At 41.9% G+C, this 16,401-nt stretch overlaps 1 protein-coding gene across 7 annotated transcripts in view; it reads left to right on the forward strand.

The window, feature by feature from the left end:
* LOC119484667 (85/88 kDa calcium-independent phospholipase A2-like) overlaps positions 1–13,864 on the forward strand; it is a 119,624-nt gene extending 105,760 nt beyond the window's left edge. For 2 of the 7 annotated variants that reach the window (XR_005206076.1, XR_005206068.1), the window contains 3 exons: positions 3,777–3,862; positions 6,360–6,463; positions 13,680–13,768. The gene's annotated coding sequence lies outside the window, so the exon portion shown is untranslated. Of the gene's footprint in view, positions 1–3,776; positions 3,863–6,359; positions 6,464–12,048; positions 12,162–13,679 lie in introns of all 7 variants that reach the window. The other 5 variants (XR_005206071.1, XR_005206072.1, XR_005206073.1 and 2 more) reach the window with 5 other exon arrangements.
* The last annotated feature ends 2,537 nt before the right edge of the window (positions 13,865–16,401 follow it).

Below are 16,401 nucleotides of genomic sequence, written 5' to 3' on the forward strand. Positions count from 1 at the left end.
CCAACAAGATCCACCAAGCGCGCTGTGGCCAGGATAAACTCCCGATTACTGGGAAGAAACCTGGAGCAGAACCGGGCTCAGGGTGGGCGGCCATCTGCCGAGACCGGCTGGGGGTATAGAGAGAGAGAGAGAGAGAGAGAGAGAGAGAGAGGGAAACAGCCACAATAATAGCCCAGCAGCTGTAATAACTAATACAAGTAGGACTTATAATAACACACCAACTATCGGAATCGATATCATGGGGTCGTCCTTAGACGGGCTTTCAAGCGGAGCTTCCAGCTGTCTCAGTCCACCATACATCTGGCTAGTTCGCCAGCACTGTCCAGCATCTCTCCACAGTACGTCCATGTATGTTGGTGTGGGACGTCCCTGTGATCGATGCCCGTGCGTTGGTTCCCGCAGGACCAGCATGCTTGCTGGGAGTTCTTGTTGTCTTTAGCAGTGACCGAGAAGTCTCATTCTCCAGGCTGCCACTTTGTCACTAAGCCTTGGTAGTCCCTCGTACAGACGGAATTAATTAATGATGGTAGCAGTTGGTGTCAAGCAGGCAGCGGACGCGGCAGCATGAAGAGGTTTCATTTCCACTTAATCTTTTAGATCACTGACAGGAATATGAACTCTTCTCACCTCTCATGATCTCAGCAGGAGATTGTTGCAGTCAGTGAAACTAATTCGGAGGCACATTTTCTCAACTCCCTTGCAGAGTGTGAACTCAGTATTTGCTGATGTGATTAGGTTGATGGAAAATGTGTGTTAAGACCAGAGATCTCTCATCTGCAGCAGCTTATCAGATGGAGCAAATTATATAAATAATGCGAGATGAGGTTTGAGACCTATAACAGGTGTAGTGTGTGTATAAGTCTCATCTAAGAGAGTATATTGTAGGGGTGGGAAAAAACAATGTATTCACCTTTGTATTGCGATTTTGAAATATATTTTTTAATGCCAGAATCAATATATTTGCTTCATTTGAGTCTATGCGGAGGTAGAAGGACGTTACAGCTTTTACTGTTGTAGTCTGAGTAACGTGACTTCGTATCCGTTCTCTATCCTTCAACCAAAACACACAGAAGCCAGCCGCCGCGAGCCGAAACAAAAACGTAGAAAACGGCTGAGGTTCTATGTGGATACAACCTACAGCGGTGCCCTAATGAAAGTCTGTCGTTTTTTGACCGCCCCATCCACCCCGACCTCCTCCCTACGCGCCGTTCTTTATACTTCCTGGTTCACAATGATGCAGATTACATAAGAATTGACTTTGTGCTGACCATCATAAAAACAAATTCACAATTCCTATCTATGTACACATAACAATACATTCAATTTCATGACTACTTCATGAACTGCTGTGCGACTGGGCTGACTATTTAGAGTTCTTTTCTTTATATAAGAAGACAACAATCATTCATACCTGAGATGAACAGGATGAAACCCATAAACACACATCCAGCTTCTGCCAACAACATGTCTGCTGTCGTCTTCAGCTTCTAATCAGAAAGGTGATTGTAGAACAATTCATACAAGCTCATCCAAAACAAAAACAGGCCAACAGCAGTTGACTTTTACCGAGTAAAGGCTGTAGAGGACAGAATGGGCTGTTAGATAATGTCTGAGTGGTTAACACAACATGAAACTAAATGCAGACTTCCTTCCTATGTTATTATTATATCACTTCCTCACCTCATAACACAAGTTTTAAACCAGTTAAATGTGTCGGCTCTCATCAAAACATCACAACCTGCTAAGTGAAGTGCACAACTCTCTCTCTCTTCAGTACATCCAGAGCTTTTATCAGACAGAACGGACATACAGAAAATGCATCAGCTCACATAAGCCTGTGACCTCCAGAGGGCGCTATCATCACAGCACTATGCTGCTGAGGCATTTGGTCACTTTATCTCAGCCCCCTCACCAGTTGTGTGTATTCAGTAATATTTTCCACTGTTGGCTGATGCCGTTCATGGGAAATGTGACTGGAGATCTCTCCAGTTCACCCCCCCTGCTGTCGGTTTATGAAATGGAAACAATTCAACAGATAATGTTAGAAAATTCTTGGTACCCACAACAGGTGCAGTGTGTATGTGTGTGTGTGTGTGTGTGTGTGTGTGTGTGCGTGCGTGTGAGTGTGTGTGTGTGTGTGTGTGAGATTGTTAATAGTTAACACCCGACCATGGCTGCTGCCATAGACCTGCTCAGTGCCAGCCAGCCATAACATAGTGAAGGAACAGGAAGCATGAGCTCGTGAGACAAGGCCGTGTGTCTGTGTGAAGTCTGTACGCAGTGCTTTGTTAAATGCCTGGGAGACATTTTATACTCCTAAGTATTCTGACCATAATTATAACAATAACGTCATATGGAACCTTACCTAACGTTACTAATTTTAACAGTCAGGTTCATCATAATGAAGACAAGCATATACGGCTGTTGTAGCGACTAGTATCAATTAAAAAGCCGCTAAGAGGATGAAGTAGACTCTTCACCGTGTGACTCGTTCCAAAAAGTCCAAAAGTCTGGATGCGATTTACTGTTTATTAAATGAAAGGAATTACAAACAATAACGTGGAATAACTGGAACAACTAAAGTATGCAACATGAAGTGACGGTCAGCAGAAAATATCTCACCCTCTTTGTCTGATTCCCGCGGTCCAAGTAAACATAAAAAATAGGTGAAACCACTCCTCAATGCCAATTACCGGAAGTGATGTTAACCAAAGAACGTGTGCAGCTTAAACAAATAATAATAATAATAATAAACAACAGGCTAAATACACACTTTGGCTCCTACAGCTGTCAATCGATTAAAATATTTAATCGCATTGCATGATTTTCCATAGTTTTTATCTTTTCAAAATGTACCTTAAAGAGAGATTTGTCAAGTATTTAATACTCTTATCAACATGGGAGAGGACAAATATGCTGCTTTATGCAAATGTATGTATATATTTATTATTGGAAATCAATTACTAACACAAAACAATGACAAATATTGTCCAGAAACTCACAGGTACTGCATTTAGCATAAAAAATAACCCATTTTCATTCACATATCTTGAGGTCAGAGGTCAAGTGATCCCTTTGAAAATGGCCATGCCAGTTTTTCCTCGCCAAAATGTAGCGCAAGTTTGTAGCGTTATTTCGCCTCCTTCTTGACAAGCTTGACATGGTTACCAATGGATTCCTTAGGTTTTCTAGTTTCATTTGATGCCAGTATCTTCACTCTAGCTTTAAAACTAGCCCTTAACATCCCAGGATTTAGGGGGATGTATTGGCATCTATTTGTTTTTAGTGTATAATCACCTGAAGCTGAGGCTACGTTCACACTGCAGGTAAAAGTGGCCCGAATCAGATATTTTTGTGCATATGTGACTAACTATCTGTTTTTATCATAACACAAACACATGGAATCTGATCTTTTCAATTCTGATTTGGGCCACTTTCATACGTGGTCCTAAATCAGGCTCACTTCATGCGCAGACTTTTACGTCCCTCTAGATCAACATTCGTCACAATTCTGCGCTGTGAAGCCATTCATTCACCCACCACCAGGCTCAGACTCTGTGTCCACACACCTCCGTACAGAAGGAGCAGTCATTGCTCCACAAAAAGCCATCATTAAATATGTGTCTCTCTTTCTCCTCGTCCTCCTCGTTATCACCTGCTCACTAATTCGTTTGCATCAACTGAAACCGTAAACGCCAACTTCAGTGGCCTCCATGTTTACTTCTGTACTACGGCGTGCTGCTTGTGACATCTTTGTTATTGTTCTTTATGTGCAGAACTAAATCCTGTCGTGGATCTCATTGTTCCAGTGGACAACACTTGCATGAACTATAACTACTGGAAAATGAAAGAAGTCAGAAAGGTATGACACAGATTCCCTGTCTTATAAGTATTTATTGTTAGCAGAAAATAGAATAGAATAGATTCATATCGCCACTGACAGGCAGTTACTGTTTACCGTGATGACGCTGCCACCTTGTGGTTTCTCGGCATACACTCGCAATATGTGCGTACATGAGCAAGTTGCAGTATTTTTTCCATCATGTTATACAGTATAGCCTTCAGAATAATACCAATGTTTTATAAATGGCCGTTGTTCCCCTTTATCTTGAGATGCTCATATTTAGCCTGTTCCAGGTGCAAGCACTTCATGCTACTTCATCTCATTAGTTTCATGTCAGTGTTTGAATCTGAATCAAAGAAAACAGATGCATTCTAGATCACATGTGATAACCTCTGTTAGCTTCTGCTACTAACATGGAAACTTGACGTTATGGCAGCAGCATTTTGATTCATTAAACACAGTTGAAATGAATAACATTAATACTGGCTGCACTGCCAGGGCCCAGGTACTGTGCATGCTGTGCCATGCTGACCTCAGCACACCTGCATCTGTTTATACAGTCTATCAGGAACACATCTAATCAGTATTTCAAGGTGAACTTTTAATATCAAGAGGCCAGATGATAACTTCTTTAGATAAACTGATAATATCTCATGATAGTTTGTCAGAAGCCTTTCCAGAAACAGCTTAATGTATCCACACTTCTGTACTGTGAACCTCTTAAAGCTTTCTGTATTGTTACCTCAGTAATATGCATTAAAGAGCATAGACAAGACATGTAAACACGACATACTATCACCAGTTGATATGACAACCACCTTGTTATCACAGAGTGGCTTATCTACACATTGAGCAGACTCGTAGCAACATTAACATTCACGTGGAGTCATGTGTGTGTGGCCACCTGGTAAATGTAAGGTCATTATTCACTCTTCTTCTAGCTTTGTTTTGCTCTCCACAAACTCTTGAGGGAAATATTTGTCTCTTTTGCTGCTAAATGCTCCAGTATGTTGCTAACTTTGTCTGTCTGCCATCTGGTGCTGAGTGTGTAGTTAACTGTAGGTCTTTATGCTGCGTTCACACCAAACGCAAAGCAAACTTTTCACTCGGCACGATTACATTCAGATTCGATGCAAGAGGCAAATAGACGTGAATAGACAGGGTATGTGACAAGCGATGCAAAGGGCGCAAAATCCACGTCATTTGTGTGAGTTGAAATATTATAAATCGAGCAAGAAATTCACGCGATGCTGCGCCATTTCTCCTCCTGTCGTCACTGACGTCCTGACGTCCTGACGTCCTTTCCAACAATTTTGGAATACACTTTCTAAAGCCAGAATCAATATATTTGCTTTGTTTGCTTGGGGAGGTAGAAGGACCGCTTTTATTGTTGTAGTCTGATTAATGTAACGTCATATCCCTTGCATATCGTTCAACCATAACAAACCGATGACGAGCCGAACCGAGAAAGTAGAAAACGGCGGAGGGTCTGCGTGGATACGACCTGCACCCTCACATTTTAAATCCAACGTGGTAAACACTACACATACCCAAAGTGTATGGAAACACTTTGCTTTTCCCGCAATGTGTGAAACCCAGAGCTAGACATCACGGCTAAAGCTACATACTAACTCTGTCACGGACAGGAAACGTTATCGTATCGAGGTAACGTGCGGTCAAGCCGGCCGCCACTCTCATCTCCGTGGTCAAATGGGCCGACGCTACAACTGTAGAGTACCCATAAACTGACATTCATGTTAAATGCATTCAAACGGCCCCGATGGAGCTGACCATGGATGTATGAAGAGAACGCAGCTGACGGGAGAGCTAGACATTTGGAGAAGTTAGAGGAAGTATACACATGTGACTACGTCCGGTTCTCAAAATAAGGTGTTAACAAAGGGAACTGTATATACAAAATACATATATAGAAATAAGATTGATATGATTATATTCACCAGAAGTATAAAACATTACATGTCCCTTATAAATTAAAAAGAAAATACCACTAATCTGTGAGGAAAATGTCTTTATTCTTTGATTTTGGGGTGGCTGTACAAAAATGTAATGAATAATTCCTGACAATGATCCTGATATATTTGACTTCAGGACATCTCTGACTACATACATGCTGAAAATCAAACAGTTTTACTGTATTAATTTAGAAATTTTCCAAATTAAAAGTCCCTAGAAGTGTATGATTCAACTGGTCTAGTGTTTAAAAAAATCACAATAAATCGTAATATTGTATCACAATTCTTGTAGAATCGCAATACTTAAAAATTGCAATACATATCAAATCAGCACCCAAATATCTTGATAATAGAGTCAGGAGATAGGTGAATCGTCCCAGCCCTATAGTAAGTAGTGCCTCGTAATACCAGGGCAAAGCCTAATCAGCTTTTATAACTTTTCCTTCCACCCACTCATGTTCAGCCGCTCCAGCTCAGGCTTGCTGAGCACTTGTCTCTGTCTCATCCAGGACTTTTAATGATTCTCTTTTTCTTTTAATGAGATGTGGAGGATGATAATGAAGGCTGATGAAAAGGAGAGCAGAGCCAGGCTACTTCATGTCTCAACACAAGTGAGAAGTTCTTGTCTTCCCACCATCGCCTGCTGGTGAGTTGGCAAACAAGCTAATCACAACTCTGTATAATCAAAACATAAATACACTAAAGTATGCTTCAGTTTTGTTCGCTTTGCCAAAAATGCAATCAAAACAATACTGTCTCAGACTCTGCATTCCGTAAAATGTGAAATGCCTGTGAGCTTTATACTTTATTAAAAAGCCATTAGTGGATCAAAGATGTTTTGTAGACTACATACCTGTGTAACAAGCTGACAGGCCATTTTCATCCTGCTTTATGTCTGTTTCCCTGCTCACTGAAGTAAATGAGACATGTCTCTGTCTCTCAGTGTTGGAGTCACTGAGAGACAAAAACGTGAATGCAGTTTCAGGTAAAGAAGAGAAAACAAGCTGTCTTCTTTTATGACATTCGGGAGAGGCTGACAGCAGCCTCAGTAGACCAGAATGTAATGCAGCCACAACGCAGGTTCCACGTTGGATGTGACGCTCACTTGTTCTCATCTTTTCTCATCTTGCTCTCCACTTTAACAACTTTTGAATGCAACAAGGACATGTCTGCTCTGTTGTATATATGTATTTTGTATATACTGTTCCCTTTGTTAACACCTTATTTCGAAAACCGGACGTAGTCACACATGTATACTTCCTCTAACTTCTCCAAGTCCGTCTCTAGCTCTCCCGTCAGCTCCGTTCTCTTTATACATCCATGTTCAGCTCCATCGAGGCTGTTTGAATGCATTTACCATTAATGTCAGTATATGGGTGTTCTACAGTTGTAGCGTCGGCCCATTTGACCACGGAGATGAGAGTGACGGCCTGGCTTGATCGCACGTTACCGCGATACGATAAAGGTTTCCTGTCCGTGACAGAGTTAGCATGCAGCTTTAGCCGTGATGTCTAGCTCTGCTTTTCTTGCAATGTGTGAAACCCAAAGTGTTTCCATACTTTACTGGATGTGTAGTGTGCTGGATTTAACATGTGAGGGTGCAGGTCGTATCCACGCAGACCGTCCGCCGTTTACTGCTTTCTCATTTCGGCACAAAATTGTAAAAGAAAAAAAAAGTCATACGTAGGTGAATCAATTTTTTTCCTCACCCCTACAAAATAATGCTCAAAATATCACAGACTGAATGTATATAAAAGCCAACAAGTATTTGAGGTGAGTTTTATCTTCACAGTAACTTAAACACACTAATACAGGAGCAGCCTCTCTCTCTGTTCCACTCTGTCTGTCCTGCTGCTCATTACAATCACAGTTAATGCGATGCTTCCTCCTTCATCTGGAAGCCAGCGTGGCCTTCAGAGTGATGCCATGATGTCACTGTGTGTGTGTGTGTGTGTGTGTGTGTATATGTGTGTGTGTGTGCAGCACCATGTGTATCACATGTGAACACACACACACACACACACACACACACACACACACAGGGCAAACACTACCTCCGCTACTTCCCTCCATCACCCCTCTTTAGACAGCGCAGCATTGTTTCAGAGCCAAAATTACCACATCAGCAGCCCTCCAAATACACCCCACATCCTCCTCTCTCAACCCGGCGACAATGAGGGAGAAATCCTTCTTTTGGAAGAGCAGAGAGGGGGATTTCTTCTCTCTCCAGTTCCCAGCGTGGTAATAACTGCCGTGAGAGCTTTACTAATTGGCCTCTTAATCTTTTGAAACGGAAGCAACAGAGAATGATAGGAGAGAGAGAGAGGTTCTACCAACAGTGGGTATCTGTGTGTGTCTGAGCATACATGTATGCATACGTGGTTTCTGTGCAGCCTAGACACACAAAAAGGCGTGTGAATAACACAATAATGTGCAAGGCAAAAGTGTGCAATAAGAACGTAAGAACAGATCATTTTCACGGCATGTAGTCTGTACTGCCTGCAGTGTAATGACATACAATGTCATTACACTGCAGCTGATGGCGGGCAGGAAGGGAGGTGGACGCGTCCAACAAACACCGGACTTTCAACTGGGAGACCGGTGTTTTGTTTGGAAGTCACGTTAGTGACGGTTGTCCAGTCCGTTCTCCTTCCCAGGGTGTCAAATACCGAGGCTTTGTCATGGCTGTTGGCGTTCGATGCCGCCGCACAAGGCACACTTTACCCTACTGTTTGAGACGCAGTTTAGACCCATCCGCTGCAACAGTAAACGCTCGGAAAGTGTGCCGGGAGTGACTGTGGTGACGTAGTTTAAAGAGAGAAAAGACACACAGCGCGGGCGGGAGGGGAAGTGGAAGGGTCCAACAAACACAAGGCTTTCATCCAGGAGACCGCTGTTTGTGTCCCGTGTGTTAAGTTTCACTTTCACTTTACAATCAGCTGTTCGTTCGTGTCCCGTGTTCACAACATTCAGTTTCATTTTCATTGTACAGTACTGGTTTTAAGCCCAACCATGTAGTTCTGTCCTAAACCTAACTAAGTGGTTTTGTTGCTTAATCCTAACGTGTGTAATATTCACGCCTCTTCGAGGCAAAACGTGACACTGACACCCTGTCCTCTGGTGCACCGGCGGGTCTATAGAGAGGCGAAGTCACGCCCCTTCCAGTGGACCACCATGGGACCTTATTTCAGAAAAAATATGAACGGTAGTCAACGGAGAGAGACAAATATTTTTATGATCCAGTTTGAATTGCACCACGAATCACACATATGATGTTTGTCAATTTGAAAGATAATTTATCAAGTCTCAGTTTATCGTAGTATCATTTAGTTTTGTGTGAAACCGCTCAGTGAACTACATCTCTCGTCTCGCACAATATACGTCACCAACACTAGCCAGCTAGCTAACTTAGCTATGTTATCTGACCTGCTGTGTTTTATCCAGCGACTCCTGGTCTTTTTATCAGCCGGGAAGAGAAAGAAGGATCAGACCCGTTGTTGGTGTGAGTTCATCCCAGTTGACAACACACTGACATCGTAGAGAGACGTCACTATGACACTTTTGGGTGTGTCATCTTTATAATTACGTATCTTCACAGTCTGATACTTCAACAGTTTTACAACAAACTGAGACTTGTCTTGACTTGCAAAATTATCTTTTAAATTGACAAACATCATATGTGTGATTCATGCCGCAATTCAAACGGGATCATAAAATGATTTGTCTCTTATTTTTTCTGAATTAAGGTCCCATGGTGGTGCACCGGAAGGGGCGTGACTTTAATTCTCTGTTACACACTGAGGGGATATCAGGTTGCTCTGTGAGTGTGTATGTGTGTGAATGTGTTGAGCATGTGAAAAAATGTGCACGTACATGTGTGTGTATGTGTATACAGCATCTAAATATACTTGTGTGTGTCTGTTAATATGTAGGCTTTGCTCGCAGTTAGTCCGTGTGTCCTCCTTCATGTGTGTGTGTGTGTGTGTGTGTGTGTGTGTGTGTGTGGTCAGCGGGGTTCACCAACACTTCCTGATGATTCATCAATGGAAAACACAATTAACTCCCTCACTGCCTCCTAATTATTTCCTCAGAGGAGATTAAAGTCTTCCAACTGAAACGATGAACAATTGGAGACAAACGAACGTTTGAATCAAATGTTCCGCTGGTCAAATGATCCAGCGGCGCCTGTTTTCACACTCAGCGGTCATAGTTCCCAACAGCTGTCAGCTGGGCAGGCCTTGTCAATCCAAATAAGACTGTTTGTTTTTATTTGTTGTTATTTGTAGCTCGGCCCCAGCTGTGTCGATCAGGGTTGTGTTGATCATCACCTTATCAGATAAATCAATTGGCAAACATTGGAGGGAGAGGTGATAGAATTGGAGGAAGAGGAAAAGGGAAGAGGTGTTAACCTTCTGCTGCAGCTGGCTGGAAGTGAGAGACGGTCAGACTCAGGACACGTTACTATACACAATTAAAATCTAATCTTTTGGATTATCACATGCAGATTTCTTTGCCCTTTATTTGATAATGACATAAAGATGCTATAATCTCACTTGTAATAACACAACTGGTCATTCTGCTGACTGCTAAATTGTCACAGATCTCCGTGTGATCCAGGGCTGTGTATTGGTAAGATTCTGGTGATACGATACGTATCATGAAACATCGGTTACCTGTGGATTTTTAAAAATGGAAATGAATAACTGTTTTTTGTTTACATTTTCATTTTTATTTATCATTGTTGTAGGTCTATGGTACGACGGTACGACGGAGTATTAGGGCCACATTGAGGAAATAAAAAAATCTGAGATTTTGAGAATAAAGTCAAAATATTACGAGAATAAAGTCGTAATAATATGAAAATAAAGCCATAGGTTTACAAGAAAAAAGTCATATGGTATGAGAATTGTTGTTTTCTTTTTTCTCGTAAACTTATGACTTTATTCTGGAAATCTCAGATGTTTTTCCCTCAATGTGGCCCTAATACTCCGTAGTATATTGTCTCTTTGGCCCTCACTGCATTAGACTTATATATTATATACTTAGACTCTAAACTGTGTTACCTTCATCACAATGCTCAAATGATTTGCGGCTCCAGACAGATTGATTTTTTTTTGTTGCCTAAAATGGCTCATTTGATAGTACAGGTTGCTGACCCCTGACCTAGGGCATTCAGAGGATGGATGGCTTTCCTAGGTAGATTGACAATAAGGGGGTTTCTGAGCAGTTTACACAACAGAAGTGCTCGCCATCCAATCGCTAAAACATTCCTCTGCAATTCTTGCAGAAATCTCCAAAAGTCAAAAATATTTCATCCCAAATCACAGCATGGTTTTTTCTATGGTGTTTCTCAAGGTCTTTGTGTCTTCATGTGGTATTTTGGAGGGATTATTGATCATTTTTATCAATTCTCGAGTGGTAAAAAATTGTTAAATTTAGCACCAAATCTGTTGAACAAATGGTATCAACCCAAAAATTGTTGCAACAACTTATGAGACATAATACAGCATGAAGATGACCATCATATACTTCTATCATAATGTTCTAAACCATTATACACTTTACAATTAATTCTAAATAATAATCATTCATGCTTATTTCTGATTTATGACTAGACTAACTTGACACACAGTGCTGAGCTACATCTGAAATTAATCTTCAGGTTCCCAGCTTTCAGATGATGTACACCACTTCTATGTGACATCTACTGTTGACCTGCTATCTCCCCCTAAACACCCTCCTCCCCCCTTATCTGTTGTGGGAGTGTCATCGCCTCGTCTCTCTCTCTTCCACTTGTCTGCTGAACCAGAAATGTGGTCTTTGTCTTTACCATCTGAACACACAGTACAGGAAGTACTCAGGCAGTATCAGTGCTGGGATGTTTTGTCTCAAGGCTCCGATAAGAAGTCAGAGATATGTCCCTTCCATAGTGGAAACATTCCTCTGGTTAGTCCACATATTGAGGGTTTATCTGTTTATAATTTCACTGTTTATACTTCTTTGTATTCCTATAATGTGGTATGGGCAACATTATACGACAAAATGCTTTTATTTCTTAGTGTGTGTGTTTTTGTTTTTTGTAACTAACCATGAGCACTTTATCAGCGTCACACGGCCCGGCTTCACGTTCACACCTGGGATCTGCCTGTAAAAGCAGCGCCTTGCTCAAGAGCATATCAGTGGTCGTTGTTGAAGGTCACTGATTTATTGTTTCCTTCCACAATTTCCCAGCTGGCTGAGAGACTTGACCTGATGGTCACAGGCCTGGCTCTCTCTCCTTGAGGATACTGTTTCCACCAGAGTGTTGAGGGATACTACAGCGTGTGGTTAAAGTGTGCTTTAATGTAAGAGGTTTAGAAAGAGTCGTGCACTGAAAAACTCTGGAACATAACTAGTCAATCATGTAATCAGTAGGGCTGGGACGATACACTTATCTCCTGGTTCAATACTATCACGATACTTGGATGCCGATTCGATATGTAGTGCGATTCAGTATTATGATTTATTGCCATTTCTTTCACTTTTTTAACACTAGCCCATGAGAAAAAGTTGAATCATACACTTCTAGGGACTTTTACTTTGGAAAATCTCTAAATTAATACATCAACATGTTTGATTTACAGCATGTATGTAGTCAGAGATGTCCGGAAGTGAATGCATTTAACATAAATGTCAGTATATGGGTGCTCTACAGTTGTAGCGTCGGCCCATTTGACCACAGAGATGAAAGCGACGGCCGGCTTTACGGCACGTTACCGCTATACGATTACTTTTCCTGTCCATGACAGAGTTAGCATGCAGCTTTAGCCTTGATGTCTAGCTCTACTTTTCCTGCAATGTGTGAAACGTGTGTGAAACTTTTCTGCAATGATGCCAGAAAATTGTTGCCTACTGAAGCTTTAATTACTAAACTATGTGACCATGCACGAGCTGAGATACATTAAGATTATTGCTAAAGTAGCGTCGGTCCGATATGATCATAGGCTATAAACGATTTCACAGAATCAATTTCTTGCGCTGGGAGCCACTGAGTTGAAATAGACATAGAATGTGATATTTAATGCGAAAAAAAGGCAAAACATTTTGCGAGTGAACGCAAAAGTATTCCTTCCTCGCTGTGTCCCTTAAGATGCTCCGTAAAATTCGAAGTTTGTTCAGCATTTGTGGAGGTTTGCGCTCTCCAGTTGAGTCTTTAATGTCGAGTAAATCTGATTCAGAGTGGTGGGAGGTCCAGTACTTACTGTATGCCCTTTCCAGTTAAGCTGGCTCTCTGTCTTCATGACTATGAGTTCACACAGTACAAGGGCCCTGTGTTTTCCACTTTCCCAAACAGTCCCAAATAAAGCCTCCTCTCAGAGCCCTGTGGCCTGCGATGAACAGACGGCTGGTGGTTGGTGGGATGGGGGGGTGGGTAGCGTTACATATAGGTAAATGCCAGCATATTTGAGATGGTAATCCAGGATAAGTCTCCAGTTGGCTGATGACCAAACATTCATGCGATGCACAATAGGTTTTGGCAGGTGTCCAGTGGTGGACTTACTCTGGGTTTAACGGTGAAATCCATTCTGACTCTTTTTGGAAAAGGCTTTAATAATTAACGTTGGATGGAGTGAAGAGAGGAGGGGAGGAAAATGTGTTTAAAGGGTTGTTTTTTTTCCACCATGTGCTTGGTTTTGTGAATAAATTCGGGGATAGCCCTTAACCCCCACCCTGCTCGTAAAAGTTTTTATCCTTCGCTGGATTAACTTTTACTGCCTCTCTGTCTCGTAAACACTCACTTCTTCTGTAGCTGCTCATATCTTCAAACCTCTTATAGTTTCATCTTGCTTTAATCCCATTGGTGGCTTTCTCCTTTCCCACAGGACAGAAGCCTGTTCGAGCGAACCAAACACAGATGAAGTGCTTCTGAGCAAGGTCACCAAACCTCAATATGGTGCATACTGTATTTGCGTCAGTCTGCTTCTAAGAAAAGAACTGGAAAAGTTATAAAAACAAGTGATACAACAAGCTTTTCCCTGGGTTGTTATAAATAAGCTCTATAAAATATCTAATTCATGTGGAAAGTTATGTGGGAGAAGAAGACGAAGGAGGAGAAAGTTAATTCAACCATCTGCCTATTTGGATGAGAACTTTTTAACACCAGGACGGCGCTATATTTAGCTTGATTCATTTGTTTCACTGCAGAACGTTTATACAGCTTAACATATCACATAAAACAACTACATAAAATAAACCGTTGATATCATTATGAAAATGTTATCTGATGATGACAACGATAGACAATATCTGATAAAAGGAGATCAAATATATACACATATAAAACATTTAGCATAAACAAAATGTTACAAAAATCACTGTACTTACATTACCTTATATCAAAAATATGAAAACGGACACACAGACGGTTCACTCACTGTTGCTGGTGTTCAAAGTTTAAAAATTAAAAATACGCCCCCAGAGCCATATTCTAGACAACGTCGACCGATAACGGCGCGTTATCACCCCCGTATATCCCCACGTGGTAGATGTTGTGATTGTCCTGTCCGACTAGAAGAAGAAGAAGAAGAAGAAGAAGAAGAAGACGACTTTGCCTTTTGATATTCTTTAATTAAACATCGCACTTAACGTGGTAGATGTTGTGATTGTCCTGTCCGACTAGAAGAAGAAGAAGAAGAAGAAGAAGAAGAAGAAGAAGAAGAAGGACTTTGCCTTTGCCTTTGCCTTTTGATATTCTTTAATTAAACATCGCACTTAAAAACCCACAAGCACAATAAAACCTAGGAAAAACAAATTGAAACTACACACCTAAAATCAGCCCCCCTCGTACACCCGTCCACCCGTCCACACACACACCTTCACTCACTGCCTGTCCAAATAGAAGAAGGAGAAGAAGAAGAAGAAGAAAAAGAAGAAGAAGAAGAAGAAGAAGAAGAAAAAAAAGAAGAAGAAGAAGAAGAAGAAGAAGAAGAAGAAGAAGAAGAAGAAGAAAAAGAAGAAGAAGAAGAAGAAGAAGAAGAAGACACAACAGAACAAGTGGGATGCATCCGAGGAGAAGCTGCTGCCAGGAGGAAGTGACAGCGTCACGGCACGAGTGTCGCCATTCAAGATCCGAATCGGTTCTGACCCATTTCCCCTCCATCATTCCGGTTCTTTGTCTCTATGTGTGTGTGTGTGTGTGTGTTGTGTGTGTTGTGTGTGTGTGTGTGTTGTGTGTGTGTGTGTGTGTGTGTGTGTGTGTGTGTGTGTGTGTGTGTGTCGGGTGCACTGATGCCATTCAGTGGAGATGGAGAGGGAGAGACAGAGGTGGGTTTCTGTTGTGACGGTATTAGCCTCTGTCAGGCTAAATGGGCTTTAATTGGTGGAGTGTTTGGTCCAACACAGCCCGTCTTCTTTCATCCAAATAGGCTTCATCTCGGTATCAACCAGCTTCTTGTCGCTGCCTCAACTTGTTCCAGTTTTTCATCTTTCCTGCTCTTTCTCTCTTCCTCCTCTCCCGGCCTCTTCAACTTTGTCCTCACAGGAACCTGTGAGATTGAGTCAGATTAACGGTCGGTGTGGTGGGATGAAGGATATCGGGTAAATTGCTCTTCACGTGTGTGTGTGTGTGTGTGCATGGGAAAGTGAGACCGACAAAGAGAGAGTAAATGTGTATGTGCATGTTTGAATGCTGGAGGCTGGATTTCCAGATTCCAGTGCTGCTTTATGGAGCTTTAGCTCAGAAAAGTCATTCACGTTCCCTCAACAGTTCACTGACCCAAAGAAATCTGAAACTTAGACATTAAACATTAAAGAGCCGAGTTTACAATCATTAATTACAGATCACACAATAAGCCTCCACAGAACACCACAGCTCTGTTAGATTGACCTTTGATCCTTCACTTCAGTACATTACTCAGATGACCTTCCAGTGACAGACTGGTTAACTGTCCAGGGTGTGACCTGCCTCTCGCCCAATGTGTGCCGAGCTACAGCCCCTTCAACCCCGATCAGGTGGCGTAGATAACGGATGGATGGACGGATGGATGCTTGACAATGAACGTGTTCTTGAAACTTTCCTCGACCTTTTCTCTCCTAAACAGACCAAGTCTTCCCCCGACAATTATTTAAGAAGCCCACATCGTTTGCTGGACGCCACCTCGACAGCCAGCGGTGGAATGACGACACGATGCTAAACGTGTCATCACTGGTACTTTCCACCTTTGCCTCTGAGAGAGAGCAGTCATTATTTACAGGACCACCACCACATGAGGTTGAAGGCAGATACACATCAAATGATGTTCTTCTTAATGTTTGTTTTCTGATTATAGGTGATTATGGTGATCCTTTCTTTTCACTGTATTCAAAGATTCCTGTTGGCACACCCCAAGGGGAGCTCTTCCACACAAAAAGGGTTTCCCTCCCGGGACAGCCAGTCTCTGGTCTGGACACTTATTAATGAGCTTTATTACACAGCAATTAAACACTGACACGGTCACTGGTCTCTCCCACACTCACTCATAGTTTGGTTTGGAGGGACCACTGACTTTCAGAGTCACAAACGTTTTGGGTTATAAATTAGCCTCCATAAAGAGTTAATGATCACAG

Source organism: Sebastes umbrosus, chromosome 3, assembly GCF_015220745.1.
Source record: "Sebastes umbrosus isolate fSebUmb1 chromosome 3, fSebUmb1.pri, whole genome shotgun sequence".
Classification (NCBI taxonomy): domain Eukaryota; kingdom Metazoa; phylum Chordata; class Actinopteri; order Perciformes; family Sebastidae; genus Sebastes; species Sebastes umbrosus.